General features: G+C 37.8%; 1 pseudogene; it reads right to left on the bottom strand.

The window, feature by feature from the left end:
* Positions 1-9,570: 9,570 nt before the first annotated feature.
* Positions 9,571-11,237, bottom strand: LOC124521108 (josephin-1-like; annotated as a pseudogene).
* Between the last annotated feature and the right edge of the window lie 383 nt (positions 11,238-11,620).

The following is an 11,620-nucleotide window of genomic DNA, read 5'->3' on the forward strand; positions in this document are numbered from 1 at the left end:
CATATTATCCTACCTCTGCATTCATGCCCTGGTGTAATCCCTTCACCTTCAGTATAGAAGGAACCTATTATTTGATTGTAAATAAGAGGATAAGGCCAAAGGTTGTGATGTAACTTCTAAGATTCTAATTTCTATCTTGTTAGGAGGCACTGTGTATTGACTCTTCCCCTTGCTGATTTTAGTGAAGTAAGCTAGCTATTCAAAAGGCCTACATGGCAAGGAACTAAGAATGGCCTATGGCCAACAATCAGCCGGGGGCTGAGCCCCACTGCCTGATAGTCAAAAAGCAATAGAATCCTGTCAATAGCTATTTGAGCTTGAAAGTGGATCCTTTTCCATTTGACTTTCAGATGAGTCCCTTGCCCTGGTCAACACCTTGATTTCAGCCTTTTGAAGTCAGCCTTTTGAAGTAGAGTTACCCACTAGCTATGTCTATTCCTGAAACACAGAAAATATGATAAAATAAATATGTGACTTTTTAGCCACTAAATTTATGATAATTTGCTATATAGCAATAGATAACTAATACAAATAGTAATAGGATGTATATATATTGGCTACAGTGCCACTATAGTAGTGACCTATTGGCCCCAGTAAGCTTTTCCCTACTTATCTCTTATCTCTGGTTCAGGTTGTGATACTCCCAAAACCTGGGTGTTCTCTCTGGAAGTGGATATAATACACACTTTCTAGAACTGCGACTTGTTCCTCCTCACAGGAGAAATCAGCAAGGTTCGTGTGCCTTTCTGAAGTCATCGGGACCCAAAATTGTATGATCCCACACCTTGATTACATACAACCCCTTGAATGGCTTTGTCATCTCCTGTTCTTCACTGGGTCACTTCTCCTGGGACTGTCTACCAGCAGCAATTACTTCTTTCTCACTGACTCACTCACTCCACAGCACACACTCAAGAAAAGTAGAAATACATTATAATCGGTCTGATCACATTGTTCTGTTAAGAAGAAAAAATTTTAAAAAAGAGCAAAGAAAATTAATCAATCTATCAGTCAAGTAACAATGGCCAGTAGGAAGTTGTTACTCATATCAGAGTCCTTGTAGTTTATAAACCAATTTATATTTGCTTTTGTATCTCTACTAACTGGCTCAATGAATGCTTTTTGAAGAGTGAAATAAGTGACGGGGTCAAATGATTGGTTTCATTTATGGCAGAGATGTCTGGAAAGGGACAAACATCAGAAAGGAAAAACGTAAGAGAGAATGGTAAGGTGAGAGAGAGGCCAAAAAAAGTATTTTTTGGTTCTGACATTAAAGTGAGAGCTAAAGCAAACTTGACACTAATTCCACATGCTACTGTTCCCTCCTCCATCTTTTAACAGATCTGGAGTCAGAACAGCTTTCATAAATGCCATAGTCACCTTTCTATAGACACCATTTTAAAAATGATTTCATTTACTAAATAGATTTCCATTGGTCAATACCATCTATTTAGTTGGTGAGTTAAGATGAAATCCTGTCAATTTGAAAATATCATAAAAGGCAGTGTACTATTATATGTGTAAAATAGTTGCCTCCCCCAAAGATTTCACTACCTTCTAGAATTTTGTTATCATTGGCTTCAGTTTAATATTAATGGGACATTAGATGAAGAAAACAGTCCAGAACATGACACAGGACAATACCCCAGCTGAAATAAATCCTTATATTAAAGATAATAAATCTTTAAAAGAAGTAGAAGTATGGTAGTTTTGCAATCTTGTTCACCAGCTTACACAAAATATTTATTAGTATGTTACAGTTTAAGAGGAAAACAGTGATTTGAGATGTTGAGTGATTCTAGATATATCTGATCGGACATATAACTTCCAAGTGGCAGCTAGAATTTTGATATAGAACACTGAAATTATCCACAACGGATTACTGAGATAAGTATATATGGTCAGTCTGGTATTATGTGCACTAAACCTTGCATTTCAACCCCTTCACTTAATAGAAGGATATGAAAAAGTCAACATTCTTCTCAGTATTAAAAAGATCAAATTCATGTTATCAATGTAGAATTCACTTACATATTGAGTTAATTTTTCCCCAAATAGACCTGCTTTCTTCTTTTTAATTTTTTTTGTCTTTGTGAAATACATCACCATGCACAAGAGACCCAAGTTAAAAATTTAGAATCATTCATATTTAGCCAGTATATGCATTGGATTTCAAGGTCTTGTTGATTCAGCCTCCTTATAACACTGTGACACTACTGCTTCCCCATTACTGGTGCAGATTCCTTTTAAATATAGCTTGCCTACACTTCTGAAATAGTCTCCAAAATTGTCTCTGCTTCTATCTGTGCTCCCCTCACACTTGTTCTCCACAATCGAAGCCAACATGATATACCTAGTATCGACTTCAGTATTATTAACCCTCTCCTCTAAAACCACGCAGTGTTCTTTAATACATTTTGACCAAAGTTCCAACCTTTCAGAATGACATGCAGAGTCCCACGGAATGACACAGAGTACTGCAGAATTCTGTCTACAGCTGTTTTGCTTTTTGTTTTGTTTTGTTTTGTTTTTCCTAACATAGCCCACTGTGTGCCATTGCTTTGTCAAGCTGCTCAGATTTCTTTGTCACACCCCCTCATTCCAGTCTATATCGTACCTGGTTACACCACTCCTCTGCAGCTCTTCTACTCCTGCTTGCACTTCCTGGGAGACCTTCACTGTTCTGACCAGCTAGAGAACATCTGGCCGTCTTTCATCACTCAACTCAAGGTTTGGCATTTTAAGAAAACTTCCTTAGTTCTTCCACATCCAAATAGAATTGACCTCTATCTACAGTTTACTTTCTATATTTTCATAATCTGTAATATTTTTGTGCACTTACTTATGTATTATCATGCCTATCTAGGTCATAAACATCTAAAAAAAGAGAGAAAATTTGTTTTTGCATACTGAGCCCCTAGAAACAGTCCATTTAAAGACTAATATCAAAGTAATGAATAGGTTTTCTGATATGTTATTCCATTTATATAGCTTTGCTTATTATATATTTGATTTGTATTTGATCAAAAAATCATAAAGTGGTCATAATATACATAAATATAGAAATAAACATTTGAAATACCCACTTTTTTGTATATTCTCCCTTTTACTTTGTTTTGTCCTTCATTTCAAGCAGTTAGACCTTTTGTACTCAACACCTCAATAAGGCAGAAGGAAGACTTGCTCTACCTATTTTCTAACAGCATAATTCCCTCAGTAAATGGAGAAATGCTATGTATACAATTAGTATGCAAAATATTTCCTTATTTATTTTGAGTGAGAGAGATAGAGAGCAGGGAAGGGACAGAGTCAGAGAGGAAGAGAGAGAATCTCAAGCAGGCTCTGTGCTGTCAGCCCAGAGCCTGACACAGGGCTTGACCCCACAAACCATGAGATCATGGTCTGAGCTGAAATCAAGAGTCTGACGCTTAACCACCTGAGCCACCCAGGCGCCCCTACAATTAATATTTAAAAGGGGTAGATTGAAGAAGAGAATCTTCACTCTCACTCCAAATAGAAAATGTTCTATTGGAAAAGAGGCAAGTTGGTGATGGCACATGACGAGGTCAGGATAGTAAATGGGTGGTTCCCTTGCAGACAAAGAGAGCCTGAGCCTTGTTTTCCAGATAACACCATGGAAGTGGAGAGAAAAGGCAAGCCCTTAGATAGCCTTCCAGGGATTTCTGTACCTTATTTTTGAATGGAAATAGCAGCATGATACTTGTTCTTAGCAATATGGCATGGGACTATAGGAGGCAGAGCCACAGGGTAAGGCAGAGAGGAATGAAAAGTCCCTTTGTGGAAACATATATGGATTGGTAAATGGGTGTGGACAAAACAATGGATCTAGCCCATACAGAATGGGGATACTGAGGACCTAATGAATCTCTCCAATGCCTTGTGCTATGTGAGATTCCCAGAACTTAGCAGTAACTTGGAAAAAGAGGAAGGGTAGGTTATATCTTAAATAAAATTATGTTTCCACCACATTGGCAGAAATTTAGTTGTTATACAAAATAAACTTATAAAACAGAGATTCTTACTTATATAAATTTGAGACAGTCTATCCCCAGCCAACAAATTGATTTATTTATAGTTGATTCTTTTACCAGTCATTTGAATAGCAATACTTTTCATTGAATGCCATATCAATCACTCAGGTGACTGAGTCAGCCATTCATATTACCATGATTGACAGATTTTTAATCAGGTAACTTTTGCCAATTAAATATACATGCATATGCTTCACTACTTAGAACTTCTATGTTTACTGGTATTCAACTTCAATTAATTCTTGGCTTGATTTCAAATTCATCATATTTTAAGGAATTTAATCTGATTTTACAAGAAAAGTATTTAGAAAGTTCCACCAATTCTTCTGTCCCAACTGAGAATAACTGATTTGCACTTTTCTCAGGGAACATACTGCTTTTTTATATCTTATATTATAAAGATTTGTGGGGCATCTGGATGGCTCGGTTGGTTAAGTGTCCGACTCTTGATTTTGGCTCAGGTCATGATTTCACGGTTCATGAGTTTGAGCTCCATGTCGGGCTTTGTGCTGACAGTGCAGAGCCTGCTTGGGATTCTTTCTCTCCCTCTCTCTCTGCTCTCCCCTGCTCATGCTCGCTCTCTCTCTCTCTCTCTCTAAATAAATCAACAGAAAAAATGAAGATTTTTGTGATTTTTTTTGTTTTCTCTCTTGGTCTTCTAAGCACCTAGAGGGTCTATTTATTTTTGTGGGTTAAACATTTTTGTATCTTCTATGGAGTATAGTAGACTTGTTTAAAGGTAGAAGTGCTGAGCAAATATTTAGCAAATGAATGAGAAAAACAGTAAGTCACAATTATATTCTATAGAGCCAAAGTCACAAATACATTTTGGAACCCAAACACATTAGGATAGAAATGTGTTTCTATCATGCCTGTAGCTACAGAAGATGTTAACACACAAATTAATTCCTTCTGAAATAATATTTCAAATCTAACTATTTTTAATAACAAAATCTCCTAATAAGTTACAAGTTCTCTTGAAAGTGACTTGTATGCTATTTGTAATATTTTATGATATTTGTGGGGCTTTTTAGAAGTTACATATCACTTTGGAAAAATATTCAACTAGATAGTCATGCAATGAGCTAGATAATCCTCCCTGGGGAATGTTTTCTCTTTGTGTACATGGGAGTCTGAGCAATGTTCTCTTGAAGATTATCTTATACCATGAGATGAGGTACTGCATCAGGTACCAGCTGCAATCTCCACATGGTTTTCTGCTCTAGTTTCAGAAAAACACATTGAAATAGACACATCTGAACATGATAAATGCAGGGATCACTGTAGCAGAGTCCTGTGCTCTGTAGGAAAGGATGCAGACAGTCAGTCAGATGGAGAGTTTAAAAGGGCATCCTGGCTGCCTAAGCAATCTGAAAACCATCAAAAGTGATAAATCTAGTGATATTCCCAGGTCATGTTCCAACTTCACAGTTTGAGTATAACCAAAGTTCAATTTGTGATCCAATTTCTCCTCTATACACTATCAAAGTTTGGTTTCCTTCTTGACAATATCACTTTTTGTCAACTGACATTCTGTTCACCCGCTCCTACCAAACATTGAGTTCTTGTTCTATTATTCTTCATTGCCCCAAATGGAACTGTATTTATGTTGTATATAATCTAAATGTTCCATATTGTCTTGTTACAAATCTGTCCAATATTTATCACTCAGATTTGTCCATGCGTCTTGCCACTTATATATATTAACAGTGTCTGCCTTGGATTATATCTACCAGATGTCCCAACTAAATTGATGAAACATGACAGGTGAAAAATATGACTTCTTTTGTATTATTAATATCTGGAAACAGATTGCTATCTCCTAAAAAATATTTTATTGCCTCTTTCAATATTTTTTCAGTATCTGCTCTGTCCTGGGCCCAGTGATAGGCACTAGAAATGCATCTCACTGACTCATACTGAAAAACAATAAAAGGAAAAGTTCCCACTAATGACTCAGAAAGGGAACATCTACAGTGACGGTAAAGAGGGCCTTCCAAGTTAAATGGCAGAAAGTTAGTGATGCCTGATTAACCTCTCTTCACATTCTCACTGAAACACAACACAAAATAAAAGGTGATGTGGAGAGATTTAAAAATACTGGAACTATTTTTTTTAATTTGTCAAATATCAATAGAATGTCCACCAACCAAAGTTCTGATGAAGGCTTCAGGCAAAACAGCAGGTGCACACGAAGAAAAATCATGATGCTCAGCAGTATTGTAATCACTCACTCCCTACAGACCCAGACTTTTTTGTAAGCAGAGAGAAATAAGTCACACCCTTATAATACCAAACCTAGTTTATAGAGCATTCAAAGCTGTTTAAATCCTTCTCCCAGCCACATAACCACTTTTTATGCAATAATTCTTTCCTACTTCAATTTCTAGAAATGTGTTGTATTGGAAGGAGGAAAAAAGATGTATGTTAGTGCTTTATGTCTGCCAGTAGCTGTCAGGGGCTTCACCCTGCCAAGGCATAGGAACAATACAATCTGGCCATTGTAGCTTACCATTTATTATCTGGAGAAAAGACACTCTATAAAGTCTTTCCATTCATTCAGAAATAGGTAATTTCTGGTACAAAATTAGCAGTTTATTCTCCTGCTTTTTTAAATACTATAGACAGTGAAACAAGATAACAAAACAAAATCTTGAGACTTGTAGATCAAAATATTAATAGTTGCTTTTCTTTTTCATTTCAGTATTTTCATCTGTCAAATTTTCTAAAATAAATTTGTATTATTCTTGCAGTCTTAAAAGACTCTCTAAAATAACTCGGTGAAATAATTTAAACTAGGTCAGTCTCATGCTTTCAACAGATACTAGGACAGCTGGGATCTTGCTCTATTGGATTTGATTCAAAGATGATGTAGAATTTTGTGTTCTACACAGGAATTGCCATATGAGTCAACAGACTATGTGACCTTGCTCAGACTTTAACTAGATAGGCTGGCTACACCAAGTGCTTGAAATGTCTGCCTCTGAGGAAACAGAGTGAAATTGGAATTAAACCAAAGGATTTACCAGAACACAGTGACTATTAGAGTAATTCTCAAGAAAGTGACAGCAAATACATTTCACAAAAATCTCATCTCTACCCAGAACAATAGGAAATAGAATACATCTTGGGAATGGTATCACTGATATGATATACTGTGAAAATTTTCATTTCAATTTTAATTCAAGGTCTATATGAAATAGGAAAAATAAAGTCAGGTGTTCAGGTTGCTTGGCACAAGGGACAAATGAATTTGCATTTAAGTTTTTTTTTAACTTTTATTCATTTTTTGAGAGAGAGAGAGACAGATAGAGCATGAATGGAGGAGGGGAAGAGAGAGAGGGAGACACAGAATCCAAAGCAGGCTCCAGGATCTGAACTGACAGCACAGAGCCCCACACAGGGCTTGAACCCACGGACTGAGAGATCATGATCTGAGCCTAAGTCGGACACTTAACTGACTGAGCCATACAGGAGCCCCTATATTTAAGTTTTATAAGCAATAACAGAAAAGGAAAAATAATGCCAAAGACAATAATAATAGCAACTATAACAATATTAATAAGTGAGAATGCTAATACAAAAGTTTGGATGAATAGTTTTAAAAAGACTTCATTTTATTTAAGTTTCACAACTGTCCTAGCATATTGCTTTTGTCAATATTATAAATAGTCTAAGAGTACTCACCTTTTTCAGAGCTTCCTTGTTAATTGATATTTCATGGAGTTTACAGTAACTAACTGGCAAGATACCTTGTCTACTTATCACCTTCCTCAGATGTATCCTTTTCCTTCTGGTTGGGCTAAACTACCTCACTCACTTTGGGTCTTGAAGTACTCAGTTCTTGGAAATTTAAAGCCCAGCCCATATTCGGAAAGTGTGGTGAAGCAAGACCTTGACATATCGGAGGGGAATAAAAGACTTAAACTCTGGCTGTGTTCGGTGGGTCTGTCAATGGATTGCATCTCTTTCCCTGGAAAGAAAAAAAAAAAAGATATAACCAAAGACTGTATTAATTTGTTCCTAGAGACTGAATGCACAAAATCCCTGAACTTTGCAAAAACCTATTGTTTTGCAAGTCTTACTGACACCTGGTGGCTAAATCTCAACAGATTTCGCAGTAACCAGTGATGAGCTGTTTTTGCAATAAAACATCTAGGATTTGCAACACACTTGACACTGAGGGAGCACTAAACACTTAACTCCAGTCTAAGCAGAGTAAGAAATTCAGAGTTAAAGCAAAATCTTGCAATTTATTCATGTTCAAAGACACTCATGGGTATTCATTTTTAAATTTTTACCCCTATTTCAAAAACTCAATTCATCTGCTGGAAGCTACTCTGTGGGGAAAATCTTCTGAGAGGTTGAAGGTGCAAACAAAATATCTAAGATGTATTTCTGATATTAAACAGATTTTGGTTGCTTTTTCTCTACATACAAAAGCACTAATAGAAGTACCAATATTTAAAAACCTTTCAGTATTATGTAGTAGGTCTGTTTTATCCTCTTTTTTTTTTCCTTCCAGATAATAAGCAACATAAAAAAAATAATACAAATTCACAGCTCAGGGAAATTCTACACTGAATTACTGAGAGACTGAGGCCTTCTCATGGCTGTAATTTTAACCCAGTGGTTCTCAAACTTTATGGTGCTAGAAAAAAAAAATCACTTTATCTTTAAACACACATTGACAGGATACACCCCTAGCATTCCTGGTTCAGATTCAGTAGACCTTGGGTGGAGATCAGGAATATGTAATTTTATCTTACTTTCAGACTTATATTCAGAAATCCCAGAAGGATCCATCTCTCATTCTTCAAATTCCTCTGGTCCTTTCCTCATTCTCAGTATCCTGATTGTCTCTGGAATCCCCACTTCCGTATCTGTAGCCCACCTAGCATACATTCTACTTCTTCCCATAATATCATCCTGATTTTCTCTTAGTGAATAACTTCTGCAGCCTCAGTCATGTTGAGCCAGTGTGATTCAGAAAAGCTTGACCCCATGTCTATTTGAGGGTTGGGCATGTGAGCCACACCTGGACAAGTATTCTGTTTCCCAGACCATAGCAATTGGTTCAATTGCTAGATGGTGTGCATTTAAAGGAGACTTTTATTATGGGAATTACTGAGCAAGAATCAGTGTCGTTGTGGTCACTTGGCTGGAAGAATATAACCTTGGAGGTGCTGTTGGCCATACGTATTACTCTGTATGAAAAGTAAAATCACATACACTAAAACAGCTTAGAGGTGATAAAACATAGCTCTTTCTGCAGTCACTGTTTCAGCACCTGGATTTGTGTCTGAAGCTAGTCAAGACACTAACTTTTTCTGTTCCATTTGTTCATATTCCCTTTGTTTTGTTTCCATTATTTATAATGACAAATTCTGTAATCCTAGTTCCCTGGCATATGACTGCCTCACCTGTAAGCTCTTGTGTTTTTCCTCCCACATTTTCTGTGTTTGGGAACATGGCAAGGGCAGACCCACTGTATAGAACAGGGCACATTACAGGGGATTTAGGGGGCTGAGGTGAGGGCAGGTTGGGTAGAACTGCTTTCCACATCAGCCCTCCTCCAACTCTAATGGGCCCCCACCTCCTCTGGCACCACCAGCAGGAGTTCACAGTTCTTTCTTCACAAGTGATATTTTAGAAATGTCCCAAGCTCGCTCTTGCCTCCAGTCCACTTGGGCATCTTCAGTTTGGACTTGAGGTTATAATAGGCACCTCTCATCTCTCAAACACCTCTCAAACACAGATCCAGTGCTGCCTGTTGAGAGGCAACTTCAGTGAGAAGCACCTGCTGGAGGGCAGATGCACAATGAATCCCATGATTTTAGCAAGAGCAATGGCACTGACGTCGCTGCGCTCGTCCCACCGGACAGCATCATAGGCTTTGGCTTGAACTGCCGCCATAATGACGTTCACGTCCTAGTTCCCATTTCCCAGCATGTTCTGCTCACGGCGGGGGCATCACTGTGGTGTTCAGAGACAACCTCTGGAGAATCTCTTGCAGCATTTCCTGGGCAAAGGCATTGCTTTCCTTGAAGTTGTTACGGAAGGCATGCAAGGCACAAAGGTCCCTGTGCTGTGTTTTCACGGTAGATTTGTGGGGATGCTGCTTGGGGCAGCTCCAAAGATTCAGATTCGGATTCAGATTGTCTCCTTTCCATGGCTCGTGTAACTCATGTTTTCACTTTTGTTTCCAGAGAGGGCTGAAAACCCCTGCCCTTTCCTCCAGAGGAAGAATGTAAGCTTCTCAGCCTTTTCAGGATTCCTGAGATCTACCTTATTTTCTGGCGTCCATGATTTATGCTTTGTCACGGGGAGAAAAGGCCGGAATCAAAAAGGACACACAAAAAAATCAACTTCTCTTTTTAATAGAAAGATCACTATTGGATTGGTAGGTATGCTTTGCCACCAATGTCAAACTGCAGATTTAAAAAAAAAAAAAAAATTAAAGAAAATCTGTGGGCTCCTGGGTGGCTCCAGTCACGATCTCATGGGTTGTGAGTTTGAACCTCACATTGGGCTCATTGCTGTCAGCACAGACCCTGCTTCGGATTCCACGTCCCCCTGTCTCTCTGCCCCTCATGTTCTCACTCTCCCTCCCTCTCTCTCAAAAATAAATAAACATGAAAAAAATTAAAATGCTTAAAACATTAAAAAATCATAGAAAATCTAAGACCTTGTTTCCCTTCTCCCACTCTGCCTTTCAAAAATATCACAATTTTCTTGCTGTATTTTCCTTTCTGCAAATGCCAACTAGGCCTCAAAGCCGGGGGAACACAAAAGAATTGGTCACTTCACTCCTTTTCTGACATTTCTTTCCAAGCTCAATGCCACTAACTCAGGAGACAAGGCCTAGGTGGGAGTGGCTGGGCCACAGCTATAATATTATCACAGCGTTGCCCTCCTCATTATATACATAATAATGTAAAAGCTTCATGATTTGGCTTCAACTTCAATGCCTGTCACTACACCGATTGCTTCAATACTTTCCAGCCAACCTGGTACTTTTTCATTAGCTCTTCCTTCATCTAAATGGATTATTGTTATTGTTGCTGTTGTTATTATTACTACTGTTATTATTAATGCACTATTAATTTTGCCTGAAATGTACATCACCTCGTTCTGCACATGGATAACTCCTAGACACCTTTCAGACAGCAGCTTAAATGCCATTTGAACAAGACCTTCTGTAACCACCTCCCCTAAAAGTTGTTCTCCCTGTTAGTGTGTGTTACTGCATCCTATTCGATTCCTTCATTGCATTGTGCACAGATTATTGTGCACGTTGAACAGATTATAATTTTTTTTTAATAAGGGTAGTCCTGCACAACTCAATTAAAAGGAAAGATGAAATTCATTGTATTTAAGTTAGCTTTTACTCCAAAATAGCAAATCACCATTGTCTGGCACGTTAGCCTAAGGCTGCTTAACAGACCACTAAATTTTGGCAGCAGCATGCCAAATACATTTTAATTTTAGCAAAATTGTTAGAAATATTAGTCCATTTAGTTATGCAGTTGTCAAAACTTTGCAAATGTCCTTCTGGTTAATGCTCT

Source organism: Lynx rufus, unplaced genomic scaffold (genome assembly GCF_022079265.1).
Source record: "Lynx rufus isolate CCGP_SWC_20201006 ecotype Redwood Valley unplaced genomic scaffold, mLynRuf1.p SCAF_3, whole genome shotgun sequence".
NCBI classification, from domain to species: Eukaryota; Metazoa; Chordata; class Mammalia; order Carnivora; family Felidae; genus Lynx; species Lynx rufus.